General features: G+C 37.4%; 1 protein-coding gene across 1 annotated transcript in view; it reads right to left on the bottom strand.

The window, feature by feature from the left end:
* hob (bridge-like lipid transfer protein family member hobbit) overlaps positions 1-16,544 on the bottom strand; it is an 844,941-nt gene that overhangs the window by 765,629 nt on the left and 62,768 nt on the right. The gene's annotated exons all lie outside the window — the stretch shown is intronic.

Here is a 16,544-nt window from a genome sequence, read left to right as displayed (position 1 = left end):
TGGGATTAGGAGTAAAATAACCAAGTTTATAAAATTACTTGGTAACCCTAATATACATTACCCAAGGTAAAAAACTTATTTACATCTATATCTCCTCCAGAGATTCTTATTCAAAATAAAAACACCTTGTAGCAACTTGTATAGGTAAAGTTGATAAGGCTCTGTATTACTAAAACCTTGGTATTTAGGGTCTAGCTACTCACTGAGGAGACCTCAAAAAGGGTTGAAACCAGTCTGGGTAGTGACCCCACCCATAATGTATTGCAGTATACATCTCTTAGTGAGATGTGCTTTACATTATGGAAAATACTAAGAATAGTGATCAGAGCTTTACCCACCTTTACAATGAGTTGCCCTGGTGTTGCACCACCTTTAGACTTGAACTAGGTTCAGGTGCAAACTTAACTGTTTGCTTACTTGGGATTAGGAGTAAAATAACCAAATTTATAAAATTACTTGGTAACCCTAATATATATAGAATAATATATAGAATAAATAAATAAATATATAACTGAAGAGCTAGTTTATTAGGTGTACCAACTTAAATAGCAAGAAACACCTTTTTAGAATTCTGAAAAGCCTCGTCCTAGGTCAGAACCCCAAACACGCACACAGTTCAAACAGCATTTTCCCCAGGAAAATAGAAACATATATACAAGGTCATGCTCATACTGAGAAGTTTAATAATACAGTTACTGAAAACCAAACTTGGGAGAATGAAATAAAGATATGTATGCGTATCTATAAGGAATCCTAAACAAACAATGCATTTCTTAGTATTCTATGCTTTACATCAGTGCTTCTCAAATTTATGGATGCAGAGGCCCCCTTTAGAAAAATTAAAATATTTCATGGCCTCCCATCAAAAAAAAAAAAAAAAAAAATTCATAATACATTATTATAATATTTATTGTATTTATATTCAATACAATTTATATTCAAGATTTTGCATTTGTAAGCTTTTTTGTGCTTCTTATCGATACCTTTGAAATGAAACTTATATGAATAAGCATATATTTACTACTATTCATTAAGCGTCGAAATACACAGGAAGCAAAATTTGTGAACCAACACCAATGTGTGGTTTTTTCCATTAAAATATAAAAAATAACAAAAAAGAAATAATAAATAATAGAAATTAAATGTGTTTCTTTTAAGATTAAAAAAAGAACTACTTAGTCTTAAAACATTTAAAATTTTTTAATTAAATTAATTTGTTTTCATTATTTCAGCCCCCTCAACAAAACTTGCGGCTTCCAAGGGGGCCGCAGCCTACAGTTTGGGAATCGCTGCTCTACATGATATATGACTTACGTTACTGAATCAAAAGTAACTTGAGGATTTCTGACCACTAGCAATTTAAGGTCATAGGTGGAATTCAAATTATAACACTATAATTATATATTACAGCTAAAACTAAGCAAGCAAAAAAAACACTACATGCCAGAAACTAAAAATGAAACCATTTCACCTAGGATAGTGACAAATGTAAATGCAAGCTTGTACAGTAGAGTAATCTACAATTTATTACACCTTCAAAGCAGTAATCCTTCAGAGTTTTGACTTGTAAGTCAGCCAACCCCTGAACGAGCATTCCTATGCAGTCCAATGAAAGAGAAAGTGGACAAAAATCAAAACTGACAGAAAGAGATTGTCAGACATTGAGGAGGATTATTTCAATTGTGTAAAGCTAAACAAATAGCAATCACTTTCAATTTCAAATCGTCTATATATACTTGTGTATCTAAAACCAATGGAAAATCATTGCTATCACCAATAACACGAGACTTATTTTGTGTATCTTCTCTGCATGTGAATTTGTGCACATTTTTGTGCTTAACATGGTGTTCCAACTACAAGCTACTTCACAATTCAGTCATGGAAACTAGATCATTATACAAGGCATGGTGAGAATATGTGAGTTCAGATAGAGTATGCAAACATCATAATGTATGAATTTCAATAAGCATTGTTAGAATACATATAGAAAGGCTTAGGTGTCATATATGATTCATAATAATGTTTCACGGTATACTGTGGTGTACCAACTGAAATGTGTACTATGTGTACCGGGTCAGATAAACACAAAGTCAATTTAGAAAAGTCAAAAATCGCAAAAATAGCCATAAAAATAATAGAAAAGTCAAGCTATCGGGAATTAAAATGAGAGTCTCCCAGATTTTTGATAAATTGTTAAGGTTCGGAGAGTGCTTCATAGCTGATGCTGATTTTAAAAATAGTCTCTCAGACCTATAACAACTTCTTGTAATATAGATTTAAACAGAATGGGCGAGGAAAGATTAGCAAAACAAGTGTTCTCTGTCAGGTTGGCAGGAAAGACACTACATGCCAGAAACTAAAAATGAAACCATTTCACCTAGGATAGTGACAAATGTAAATGCAAGCTTGTACAGTAGAGTAATCTACAATTTATTACACCTTCAAAGCAGTAATCCTTCAGAGTTTTGACTTGTAAGTCAGCCAACCCCTGAACGAGCATTCCTATGCAGTCCAATGAAAGAGAAAGTGGACAAAAATCAAAACTGACAGAAAGAGATTGTCAGACATTGAGGAGGATTATTTCAATTGTGTAAAGCTAAACAAATAGCAATCACTTTCAATTTCAAATCGTCTATATATACTTGTGTATCTAAAACCAATGGAAAATCATTGCTATCACCAATAACACGAGACTTATTTTGTGTATCTTCTCTGCATGTGAATTTGTGCACATTTTTGTGCTTAACATGGTGTTCCAACTACAAGCTACTTCACAATTCAGTCATGGAAACTAGATCATTATACAAGGCATGGTGAGAATATGTGAGTTCAGATAGAGTATGCAAACATCATAATGTATGAATTTCAATAAGCATTGTTAGAATACATATAGAAAGGCTTAGGTGTCATATATGATTCATAATAATGTTTCACGGTATACTGTGGTGTACCAACTGAAATGTGTACTATGTGTACCGGGTCAGATAAACACAAAGTTAATTTAGAAAAGTCAAAAATCGCAAAAATAGCCATAAAAATAATAGAAAAGTCAAGCTATCGGGAATTAAAATGAGAGTCTCCCAGATTTTTGATAAATTGTTAAGGTTCGGAGAGTGCTTCATAGCTGATGCTGATTTTAAAAATAGTCTCTCAGACCTATAACAACTTCTTGTAATATAGATTTAAACAGAATGGGCGAGGAAAGATTAGCAAAACAAGTGTTCTCTGTCAGGTTGGCAGGAAAACGACCCAGAGGAAGACTAAGATATAGGTGGATTGATACGGTACAAAGTGCCTTAGACGATAGAAATATAAGATCTGATAATGTTGGAGTCTTTACAAGTAACAGGCTAATTTGGAGGAAAACTGTACATAGGAAGTTAGTAATGATGTAAATTTTTCATGTAGTACTATCATATCCTGACACCCCTTGAGGGTAGATGGCAGGAATTTGATGATGATTGTAATATAGATGTATTCCTCCATCTCATCCAATGTGAAGGAGTATCCAGAGAATAGTCTGACAATTCCGACTTGCCACACAGATGATCATGGATGTAATTTAGACATGGATGTAATTTAGACAGAATCTACCATTCTGTCTAAAGTAGGCCAAACTGCAGGCACAAGGAACTTGTGCCTGCAGTTTGGCTTACTTTGGATGATGAGAAAGGACTTTAAAAGTTATAGTATTTTCAGGAAGGACAGAAAAGGTGTGGATGTGGGGATGGGGTGGGGGATACTACTAATGATATCAGTGATTTGAGTTTAATTAGGATAGAATTTCATGAAAACAATCACAGTAATAAAGTTCCTTGTAACAGAGAGTTTGAGGCTATCTGATGTGAAGTGGAGGCTAACATGATGAAATATATGGTGGGGGGGGGTTCTACAGATCTGGCAGTTCAGCTGCAAAGGATGAGGAAAAGAATTATGAAATTATTATTATGAGCAACTCCAAGAGTCCTTGGACTCATCGAGGGAGGCCCTAAACATCACATCTAATGGCGCCCACAACAGAGTCTCGCAACCTATTCTACTCATTCACTACTCTCCAAGCAAAAATCCTGGTTCTAACACCCTTGCTAACTACACTCTTACTCAGTTCCATGAAAGGCCCCTAATCCTCCCACAACCAGACCTGTTCTGAAAAATTTCCTCTAAATTAATCTTGTAAAAACCCTTCAGTAATTGTATGTCTCAATCACAAAACACCCTTTTTTTTCTGCCTATCAACCAGTTTCTGTAACCCACAAATCTTTAAACAGAATGGAATGAACCTGTTCTCATAAGGTTCATTCCATAGACCTGCTACCATCTTGGTCACTCGCCTCTGGATCCTCTCCACCTCATCACCAAGAAATGCTGGTGCCCATATCTCCATGCAGTAGCCAAAATGGGGTCTTATCAAGACTCAATAAAGAGGAAACAACTTGCTTGTCTCTGCTGATCAAAGTATTCTTCAGTAACCAAGTGATCCGATGAGCTGCTTTAATCACTTTTCCAATGGCACCTAAACTGTAACTCCCTGTATACTAACACTCCCAAGTCTCTCACTTCATCAATTTCCTGGAGTACAGTTCCACCAATGTGGTATACAGCTGGTAATCTTTTCATCCCAAAATGCATAACCTTACACTTTGCTACATTAAACTGATATCTATTCTCCTTTGCCCAGTCTGCCAATCTATCCAAATCATCCTGCAAAAATTTGACATCATCTGTATTAACTATTGCTGTGCCCAACTTTGCATCATCGGCAAATAACTGAACAGTTCTTCTCAGATCCTTTCCTATATTGTGAATGAACAAATTAAACAGTAATGGTCTAAGAACAGAACCTGAGGCATGCAATTAGTCACAGGCATTCTTTTGGAGTCTACTCCTGAATGAACTACTCTCTGATATCTCTTCATCACCCACCCTCCTATCAATCTCACCACCCCTATATCCATTTCCATGTGCTGCAGTTTACTGATCAGATGCCTTTGCAAAGTCCAACAGTATCACTGTAAACCAAGTCCCTTTATCCAACTCAGCTGTCACTGTATTATAAAATGTGAGCAAGTTACTGAGGCATGACCTACCCTTCACAAAACCATGCTGCCCCAAAAACAGTATCCCATTTCCATCTTTCCATCTATCCATTCCTGTATTTTGCTCTTGACTAACTTCTCCAATACTTTGACAACTCTTGACATGCTGATCGGTCTGTAATTTGCTACATCAGTCTTGGAGCCTGCTTTATGCAATGGAACTATTTTCCCTTCTTTCCCTTGTGACTAACCTAGAGCTGAAACTTAGATTAAACAATATGGTCAAGGGTACTGACAATTCCCTCACCGCTTCATGTAAAACTTGAGTTGGTATACCATCCAATCCCACAGCTGTATTCACATTAAGGTTCTGTAATATTCTGTGCACCTCCATTTCATTTACCACAGTTCCAATATAAGTCTTTGGAGGACAGGTAATTATTATTATTATTATTTATTATTTTATTATTATTATTATTACGGGTATCTCCATGGAGTCAGTAGACTCATCGCGGGAGACCCAAACTAGCAAAACAATATCTGTCATATCTCTTCTTGAATTCATTTACAGACGAAGAGCTCACAACTAAGTCAGGCAATGAATTCCACTCATTCACCACCCTCCAGGCAAAAAACCTTGTTCTGACACCTTTGTTAACCACACTCTTCTTTAATTTCCAGAGATGACCTCTTGTTCTTCCATCACTATCACACAGCTGAAACATTTCCCCTGCATCAATCCTATAAAAACCTTTTAGTAATTTGAATGTTTCTATCATATCACCTCTTCTTCGCCTATCAACCAATCTCTGCAATCCACAAGCTCTCAATCTATCAATGTAGGGAGTATTTTTTATATCACTCACCAACTTGGTCATTCTTCTCTGAACCCTCTCCACAGCCTCCTGATCTCCAAGGAATCCAGGTGACCAGACCTGAGCACAGTAATCCAAATGTGGAAGTATCAATGCTTTATAAAGGGGAATAATAACCTCTTTATTTCTGGATGTCAGTGTGTTCCTCAACAACCAAGTAATCCTATGTGCAATCTTGGACACCTTAGCAATGTGTCCTCTGAACTTCATCTCCCTATCTACCAATACCCCTAAGTCTCTAGCCTCATCAATCTCTTGGAGTACCTTTCCATCGATGTAGTACACAGCTGGTAATCTTTTAATCCCAAAATGCATGACTTTACACTTTTCCACATTGAACTGACATCCATTTTCTTTTGCCCATTTTACCAGCTTATTTAAATCCTCCTGCAAACTTTCAACATCAGCTTGATTTTTTATTGCACTACACAACTTTGCATCATCAGCAAACAACTGAATATCTCCCTTTAAGCCGTTTCCTATACCATTTATATACAAATTAAACAACATTGGCCCAAGCACAGAGCCCTGAGGTACACCACTGGTCACCTGCCTCATTCTGGACTCGGCTCCTCCATACACCACCTTATGGTATCTCTCCCTGAGCCATTCTCCTATCCATATCACCAATTTAATATCCATTCCCATCTGCTCCAATTTGCGTAACAGTGTTCTATGGGGTATCCTGTCAAAAGCCTTAGCAAAATCCAGAAGTACCACTGTGTAGCCAGTTCCTTAGTCCAACTTGGATGTTATTCTATTATGAATAGTTAATAGATTGCTAAGGCAGGATCTACCTTTAACAAAACCATGTTGGCCTCTATAGAGTATCATATCCTGATCCACCCATTCTTGAATTTTGTCTTTAACCAACTTTTCCAATACTTTTACCACTACTCCTGAGATGGTGATTGGTCTGTAATTCAATACCGCAGTTTTAGAGCCACCCTTATGCAAAGGAACCACTTTGCCTAACTTCCACTCCCTAGGGACCATACCAGAGTTCAAACTTAAATTAAATATCCAGGTAAGAGGGGTTGACAATTCATTTGCACATTCACGCAACACCCGAGCTGATATTCCATCTAAGCCTACCGCAGTGTTTGCATTTAAGTTTTGCAATATATTTAATACCTCTGATTCTTTAGCTTCAATTCTCACATTAGGTATTGCTATAGGTATAGAGATATCCTCACTTGGGTGATAGACTTTTGAGAAGTGATCACTCAGTAACTCGACTATTACATCTGATTTTGTCACCTCAATACCATCAGCACCCACTAAGGTTATCCTTCCGAAGTCATTCTTCCTCTTACTTGCCACATAGCGGAAGAACTCTTTGGGATTACCCTTGATCTCTTTGGCTAAGGTCTTCTCATAATCTGATTTAGCTTTTCTTACTATGCTGGTAACCTTCCTAGCTTGAGCCTTGTACTGCTCATGGGTGTCCTGATCGCCCTTCTCCTTGTAAATTCTCCATAACATTTTCTTTTTTTGCAGTTCAAGCTTGATACTACTGCTCATCCATCTAATGCCTGCCTTGTTTGACCTCCTGACCATAGGGACACAATCTGATATTGCTTTCCTCAGATACCCGCTGATTTTATCCCAAGCACTGCTAACATCTTTCCCTTGCAATATGTTTTGCCATGGGATGGCTGCAAGCTCACTCCGAAGCTTGTTATAATTGCCTAACCTGTAGTTCCGTATATACCCCTTCTTAATAGAAAAATCCACAGATTTTGCAACCTCCCAAGTCAATACCACATGATCGCTTTCACCAACTGGAGGTAACGAGGACACCTTACTTATGCATATAACCTCTGAACCAATAACCAGGTCCAACACTCTCACACCACGTGTCCCTTCAGTTACGTGCTGTTTCAAGTAATTATCTCGTAGAAGATGTATGAACTCCATTTCCTTTTTGCTACGAGATATTTCCTCCTTCCAATTGATATCACCATAATTAAAATCCCCCATAATAATCACTAAGCCTTCACTCATTGCACTAAGTTGCTGATGCATGAATTCAATATCTTCCCCCGTACTCCCTGGCCTATAGCAGCATCCAACTCTATATTTGGTTGCGTTGGTCACTATTTCCCACCAGACTGCCTCAAATGAACTCTCATTCACATGTCTATCATCATGATATACTACTTTCTTTAGCTGCAACACATCGGCTATCATCAACAGTACTCCTCCTCCTGTTCTATCTTCTCTATCCTCCCTGAAAACACTGTACCCTTCACATTCAATTCCAGTGACCACATCTTCTGCTGACAGCCAAGTTTCACTAATGCCTACAACTTTTGGTGAGATTTCACTGACTAATGCCAAAAATTCTTCTCTCTTATTTCGAATGCTTCTAGCATTGGTATACAAAAATTGCAGATTCCCTCTAGATCTTGTATACCGGCTTTAGAACTGATATATAAGTCACTAACTACCGTAGTCCTATGCCGATTTTTATCCCCTCTCTTCTGCAATTTATTCTGCCTATAAGGATCAATAAATACATAATCAGTGCTAAAGTTTCTCTCTCTTACACTCAACCTTTTCAATATTAGTTTCCCTGCCCAATAACTTCAACCTGTTCAGAAAACAATAACTCCTTCAATCGCTTATGTCCTTCCATGTTAAGATGCAGTCCATCTCTAGCATACAACTGCCTTTTTCCTTCAAACACACTCCAAACATCAACAAACTCCAGACCTCTTTTTCTGCACATTCTTGCAATCATATCATTCATTATCATTGCTCGTCTACTTAACTCGTAATTGTCAAAACGAGGCAGCACGCACACTATTCTCCCATTGACACTTTTCCTCTTCACAATATCTAATAATGTTCTTAAATCTTTTCCTACCCGATTTATACTACCTCTCAGGTCATTCGTACCCACCATAACTATCATCTTGTCTGTTTCATGCCCTCTCTTTATCGCTAAAGCCACTCTTTCTATTGTCCCATCAGCCCAGCACTCCTCATGCATACCACTCTCCATACCCTTCTTAATCATAGAATCACCATATATTTTACCACTCTTAACTTCATTCAAGTCCACACTCATGGACTCATTCTCTACACTATTCAGCATGACTCTCCCAGCTTCATTACTCAACTCTCTATTACTTACCCCCCCACTCTCACTACATCTCATTTCTTCTAGGCCACTTGTGGTTTTATTATGTTGACTCCCAATCACTCCCATACTATTTATTACTGAATCATTCAAAGACTCACCCATATGTAATCCTGTTCTAGTTACTTCAGCTAAAGTAATCTCTATAGTCCTAATTTCTCTGTTTAACACATTAAACTCAGCTTTAACTTCCAGAATCTCCTTACCGATCACTTCCACTTCCTCATGAAGAAGATGAAGGTCATTTTTCATTTTCATAAACTCCCGCCGAAGTTCTTCCGCTACGGTCCCGATGTCTGCTTCCATTCCTAAACGCTCCAGCCTATCCCGACACTTCTCACATACGTCGACATTTTCTTTCTTCTCATTTTGCCAGACCGACCACAGATCCTTCACATTTTTCGGTGCATACATGTAGCAGTTTCCGCACCGCATCCATTGCGAAAAATCTAACGCTGAGCCAGCCTTTCGTGTAGTAGTAGAAGTCCTGCGCGCCGCTGACGTACGTTTCTTGTTGGACGCCATCTTTACACCAATATTGGTGATTTCAACTGTGGGAACATAAATTGGAAGGAGGAGTGGACACATGGGAGGAAGGAAATGGAATTTATGAAGTTCCTATGGGATAATTACTTAAGAAAGCATGTGATGAAATATACTCTCTCTTTCGTTCCTGCAATATCACCACGTAGATAATATACTCCTGCAAAGTGTTCACTTAGTAATCTACTATTTCGAATGATTCAGTTACCGCCCTACCATCAGCATTCATTAAAATCATTCTACCATATACATTCTTTCTTTTACTTGCAGCATATTGAAAGAACTGTTTGGGATTCTCTTTAGCCTGCATTGCTAACTTCCTTTCATAATTTGTTTTTGCCTTTCCTACCACACTTACCCTTCTGGCCTGTGCCTTGTACTGTTCATGTGCCTGCAGATCACCCTTCTCCTTAAATTCCCTCTACAATTATTTCTGTTTTTTGCAGCTTCAACTTGATGATATTCATCCATTTAACCACCACTTGATTTATATGCAGTCTACCAACATTCAGTTTTAAATGCCATGGCACCAATCCAAGTAATCTCCCAAGCTTGTCATATTTACCAGTCCTGTAATTCCACATATACCTCATCTTAACTGAAAATTCCACACATTTAGCCACCTCCTAAGTCAAGACCACATGATCACTCTCACCAATTGGTGGCAACATGGTCATATTCATTATAGACAAATTATCAGATGCAATTACTATCTCAAGCACTCTCGAACCTCTAGTATATTCCATTACATGCTGTCTCAAGTAATTATCCCTTAGTAACTTCATAAATTCCATTTCCTTTCTCCCCTGTGTCCTCTCCTCCTTCCAATCTATATTCCCATAGTCGAAATCACCAATAATAATTACCTCTCCTCCACTCACTGAGTCTATTTACTGATGCATACTATCTCCATTATCTTTTCCATCCCTGGTCTATAAAAGCATCCAACTGTATATTTTGTTCTGCTGGCCTCAATCTCACACCAGATAGCCTTTAAATGTGCTATTTTTACTGGCTTGAAATTGAACTTCTACTCGCTTTGGTTGCAGTTCATCAGCTATCATCAATAACACTCCTCAACCCATTATTTTCTCTCTATCCTATCTGAACACTATATCCTTCACATTCTATCCCACTAACTATATCATCTTCTGTTAGCCATGGTTTCACTAATGCCAATAACTTTGGCCAGAATGAGCCAACTAATGCTAAAAATTCCTTCTGCTTGTTCCGAATGCTCCTGGCATTAAGTGTACATAAAGTGCAAAAGTCCCTTAGGCCCACCATTATCCTGATGCTTTATACTACTATCCCATTCTAGTCTGTTACCAGTGGTACTAACTTAAGCATATTATACACATTCTTACACTCAACTGCCTCACTGATGTCTGCATATCCACTCAACAGCTACCCCCCCCCACACACACAACCCTAAAATCTCTAGTTTCCCTGATTCTGCAGATTCACTTTCACTTCATTCAACAACAGTTTTTCCAGTCTCCAATCACCAAATCCATTCAGATTCAAACCATTCTTCTTGTATAAGTCCTTTCATCTATCAAATTCACTCCACACATCAACAAACCCCACAACTGTCCTTCTGCACAACCTATGCATTTAGTCATTTGATGTTAGTGAGGCTAATAGCCTCACTAACATCATTAATTTTTGCATCTGGAATGCACAATTTTGTCAAACTCTCATCGATCACACCTTTTATGATTGAATCGCCGTACAACACACACACTCTTTGATTTTTCTTTCTCTCTTGTTCAAGCCCTCATTTCTCTTATCTCGCATTTCTTTCTGTTATTAGCTGACCCACTTGCCAGACATTTATGCATTTGTTCCAGCGTCTGCTTTACCCTGTGTATCACTCTGTGCATTTCAGGACAAAATCCAACCCACACTTGTAAATTTCTTCTTTAATCCTTCAACACTAAGTGTGTTGTTTCCAACTCTGTTAGTGCCTGTGCCATGATGATGATGATTTGAAATTCAGCAAAATATCATTACTTAATAAATATGTTGTTTGCTTTTATGGTGTTTAATGCCATTAAAATTCAGGATTAAGAACCTCAGATTAACATCAACCAGAAGAAATATAGAAAATTATTTTCACTCTGAACCTCTGAAGATGACCTACTGCCACATTCAGAATGGATGTATATTATGTAACATGTTCTTGTAATGTCACACCGTAACTTCAGTCAAGTTGGCAAAATAGCACAAAAACACTTCCAAAAAAAAACAACACTTTGTAAATGAACACAAAACTGGTATGACCACAGGATTAATAACAACCACAAAGTTTTAAACAATCTTTTTGAATCCTACAACAACAAGCCCAAATCAAGTTTCTTCCAAAAAAAAAAAAAAGTCTTAATTTGCGTATAAGCTAAATCTATGTTTTCATTATTCTTAATCACTCTCTCTCACTCCTTGGCTATTTGTCATTTTTCTTATTTTAGAAATGCTTTCATGGTTTCATTTTTATATACCTCCTTCCCTCTTGATATTACATGTTTTTCATAAGAAGTATTATTATATGCATAATTAAAGTAATTACATGGCCACTCTTTCTTTCTCTGGTGAAGAGTGCAGAACACTTACATGAATGCTCAGAGAAGTATTTTATTATATAATATTTAATACTGTATTAGATGTAGCACATTCTATTTTTAGAATAATTTCTAAATAAATGTTTGTAAACTGCACACAAATCATTTTTCACATAAATAAATAAATAAACAAATAAAATATATATGCACAGAGTGTCCCATAAATTTGTAAATATTTCAATAATTCATAAAAATGGAAAAAAACTTTTATATTAGAGTGTATATTAGAGGTTTGCATGAAAGTGAATCACAAGGAGGGGGATTTTTTTGGCAGAATAAAATTTGTAGTTCAAATTTTCACTGATAGAGGGCACTGTACCACATGCCTCGTTTGTGAGATATGTGCAAATGAGAGTCCTGTAAAATGCAGGGTATACTGCTCGTAGCTCGTAATGAACACAAGCAAATTCCCAGTCATTGGTGCAAACAGAATTGTTTTGGAGAAAAGAATGATTTGTGGCTGCGATGCTGACATTGGTGGATAATGCATTGCTAGTGAAGTTGTTTTACGTAAGCAGGGAATTGGCAGCAGAAGCTTTATGAAAGTTTTGAACACAAAACAGAATGAAGAAAGGTCAAGGTCCTATCACTCCTGCCAGACTACAATTTCTAATATGACATTTCAAGGAAACTGGAAGTTTGTCAGATTGCCCTCGCTAGAGCAGACCAGTATTATCCGAAGCCCATACCAGCACTGTGGTATTGCAAATGAATGCCCTGGTGGCATGATCAATGAGCAGTGTAAGCAGTGCACAGGAAGCTGCAAGAATCATGGGTATGATGAAAACATCCATATTCTGCATCCTTCATTGTGTTAAACTTGTATCCATACAAGCTGTAATCTCTTCATCAGCTCTTACCAAGTGATGCCACTAATAGCAGGAAGAATTTACAACTTGTGTTTTGACAGAAATAGCAGAAAATTCACAATGGCTGTACAACATCTTCTAGACAGACAAAGTGCATTTTGCTTTGCATGGGATAGTTAATATGCATAACTGGCAAATTTGGGTGCAGAACAATCCACATGCCCACACAGAGGAGTCGTTGCATTCACCACATCTCATTATTTGTGTCCGTGTGTTGAGGCTTAAGTGCTGTGAAGAATTCATGTTGGAGGTTTATTGGAATATTATCAGCACTGAAAAAGGATTAAAAACAATTTTAATACTTCCAATATTTAGTCTCCATCACAGAGACATCTTCAGGGATTACAAAAAAACCTTCACAACACACACACACACAAATATAATACAATAGCGAGTGAAACTAAAGTCCTATCTAGGTAGTGCCCTCTATGAATATTTGCAGGTGGCCTAGGATGTAAAGAGGGATCTCTGATAATTAATGTTTCCCAAATTTTGGGAAGTTTAATGCAACTGTATTTGTTTAAATTCGGTTGATTCCTGAGTGCAGATGGAGATTCAAAGAATAGTCTTTCTTTTTTGAATTTACTAAGGTGGTTTTTTTCCAGGAGATCCTGTGGGTTGTATTCAAAACATGGACCTTAACACTCTTAAAAAACGTTGTTCCTTCTGATATCTTAGAGCTCTTTTCCTTTGCCATCTACTCTGATTATTTTTCTTGGAAGGACAAGATCTACAAACAGATAGAGAGAACCACCATGGGTCCCCCCCCACCTCTCACCTCCTCTTGCCAATTTTTACATGGAAAATTTTATAATTAAATACTTAAGGAATTGACAGCATATACTAGAAATATAAATTAAATCAACTTTAATATATACTTTCTTCATGGGAACTTAAGATAAAGACACCTGCACGCAAGTACTACATAACAGCAAATAAGAAACGAAGCGAGGAGGCTAATGGAAGGGAGGAAGTGAGGAAGGATGGCAACGTGACGTTGTCGAAATATTGGAAAGTATATATTAAAGTTGATTTAATTTATATTTCTTTATATTTATAGACAGTATACGCTGTCAATTCCTTAAGATAAAGACTTAATTATCATGTTTAACCAGCGTATAAGTCTTTCTACAAGAATTACTATCATCCACGGAGATTCCATCGCACACAAGGCCCGCCATTACGGCAAAATGAAGCGGACATTATCTAGACAACTGAATCGTCTGACCTTCCTAAAAAGCTGCCGAGATAATCAGATAATCCCAAATTGTGTAAAATTTAAGCACCGTTTCTTTTCACAGAAAGCTCTGTATCTATAACCGTGTGAGCCTGGCTTTGCTACGGGAGCAAATTAACGCTACACACGGTTCCCTAGCTGATGTAAACAGAGCTATTTTAGTACTAGAGAAAGAGCTTTCTAATACACTAAATCACAAACTTAGGTCGATTCTACATAACGTCTTGTGCACTGCGGCAAATAAAGAATTCAAAAAAATACGGAGTCGACATATCAACAAGTTTGATAAATTAAAAAAGAACTCTATGTCCAAACCAAAACTACAAACTAACACTGTAGTTAACCTTTCTTCAGTTATCTTGAAGCCTGAAGCACTGAACGCTCTGTCACGTGGTCACAACTTCGCCGTAGCTCCTAGGAAATTACCGGCCAAGGAATTAATGATCCAGATTGAACGTGGAATTCATCACCTTCCAAACCACATCGCCAACAATATTAAATTGGATGTAGCCTGTGTTCTCACAAAAGGAAGACCATCAAAAACCAACATATCCAATAGTGAATACAAGTCTCTACAGGAAATGAAGAAAAACAAAGATATAGTTATCACCAAAGCGGATAAGGGGAACGCCACTGTGGTACTCAATCATACTGACTACACAGGTAAGCTTAAGGCTTTACTATGAGATCGAGCTACTTACCTCCCCATTGAATACAATCCCACCAACTCACAAATTATAAAACTCCATAGACTCCTTAAGAAGGTCACTTCTTGGCCAGTGGAGATTACTAACAGACTAAAACCATATAACTCTAGACCCCCCCCCCCATATATATATGGGCTCCCAAAAATACATAACGAAAATGTGCCATTATTTCCCATAGTGGATGGCATTAATTCCCCCACTTACAAACTAGCTAAATATTTAGCCAAAGCGCTCTCATACGTTGCCGAAATATTGGAAAGTATATATTAAAGTTGATTTAATTTATATTTCTAGTATAAGCTGTCAATTCCTTAAGTATTTAATTATCATGTTTAACCAGCATATAAGCCTTTCTACAAGAATGGAAAATTTTGAAAAACATGCCATATACTCTTCCCCTCTAAAACCTTCTATCTGACTAAGATATATAGATTATACGTTCTCTATTTGGCATCATCGCCCAGACACATTAGATTCCTTCCTCAGTCACCTCAATAGTCTACATCCAAGAATCCAGTTTATGATGGAAAAGGAAAATAACAATTGTTTACCCTTCCTAGAGACCTTAGTAACACGCCTTTCTAATGGTAACCTTTCTTTCTCTGTATATAGAAAACCTATATACAGAGAAAATTGGCATTTTCTCTGTATATAGGTTTTCTATATAGATAGATTTTCTCTGTATATAGGTGTTCATACAGGCAGATACATTCACAAACTCTCCCACCATCAACCCCACCCCTCTCAGCAATATGGCATTATTAAAACTCTTACCAATAGAGCCCACAATTTTTGTTCCAGTGAAACTGTCTTTTCAACTGAACTCAAACACATACACAACACCTTCCTTTCCAATGGCTAGAGTGACTACAGAATTAAAAAAAATAATCAAGTCCTTCCCCATTCCCCAACCATCTCTTCAGAAATGCCATCACCATACCTTACATCTTTAGTACATCAGAAAAAATAGCCAGATCATTAAAAAAGTACAACCTCCATACAGCTTTTAAGCCCCACTGTAAACTTGCTACCCTTATCCGTTCCACCAAAGACCAGCTCTCTCCTCTCTCAGTGCCTGGAGTGTATAGAGTACCTTGTGCCTGTAAACTGGCTTACTTCGGACAGACAGGCAGATCAGCAACAATCCGGTTAGAAGACCATATCATACATCAGCAATCACGATTATGGTCAATCTGGCCTTGCAGACCATGTTTTGGATACAACCCACAGGATCTCCTGGAAAAAACCACCATAGTAAATTCAAAAAAGAAAGACTATTCTTTGAATCTGCATCTGCACTCAGGAATCAACCGAATTTAAACAAATACAGTTGCACTGAGCTTCCCAAAATTTGGGAAACATTAATTATCGGAGATCCCTCTTTACATCCTAGTCCACCTGCAAATGCCCATAGAGCAGCTAGATAGGACTTTAGTTTCACTCACTATTGTATCATATTTGTGTGTGTGTGTGGTTACAAAATTTTTTTTTGTAATCACTGAAGATGT

This window comes from Typopeltis vanoorti, chromosome 20, assembly GCF_054136105.1.
Source record: "Typopeltis vanoorti isolate ZY-2024b chromosome 20, IOZ_Tvanoo_1.0, whole genome shotgun sequence".
Taxonomy (NCBI): domain Eukaryota; kingdom Metazoa; phylum Arthropoda; class Arachnida; order Uropygi; family Thelyphonidae; genus Typopeltis; species Typopeltis vanoorti.
Note: the sequence above shows the minus strand (reverse complement) of the source record. Positions and strands in the feature narration are given on the sequence as shown.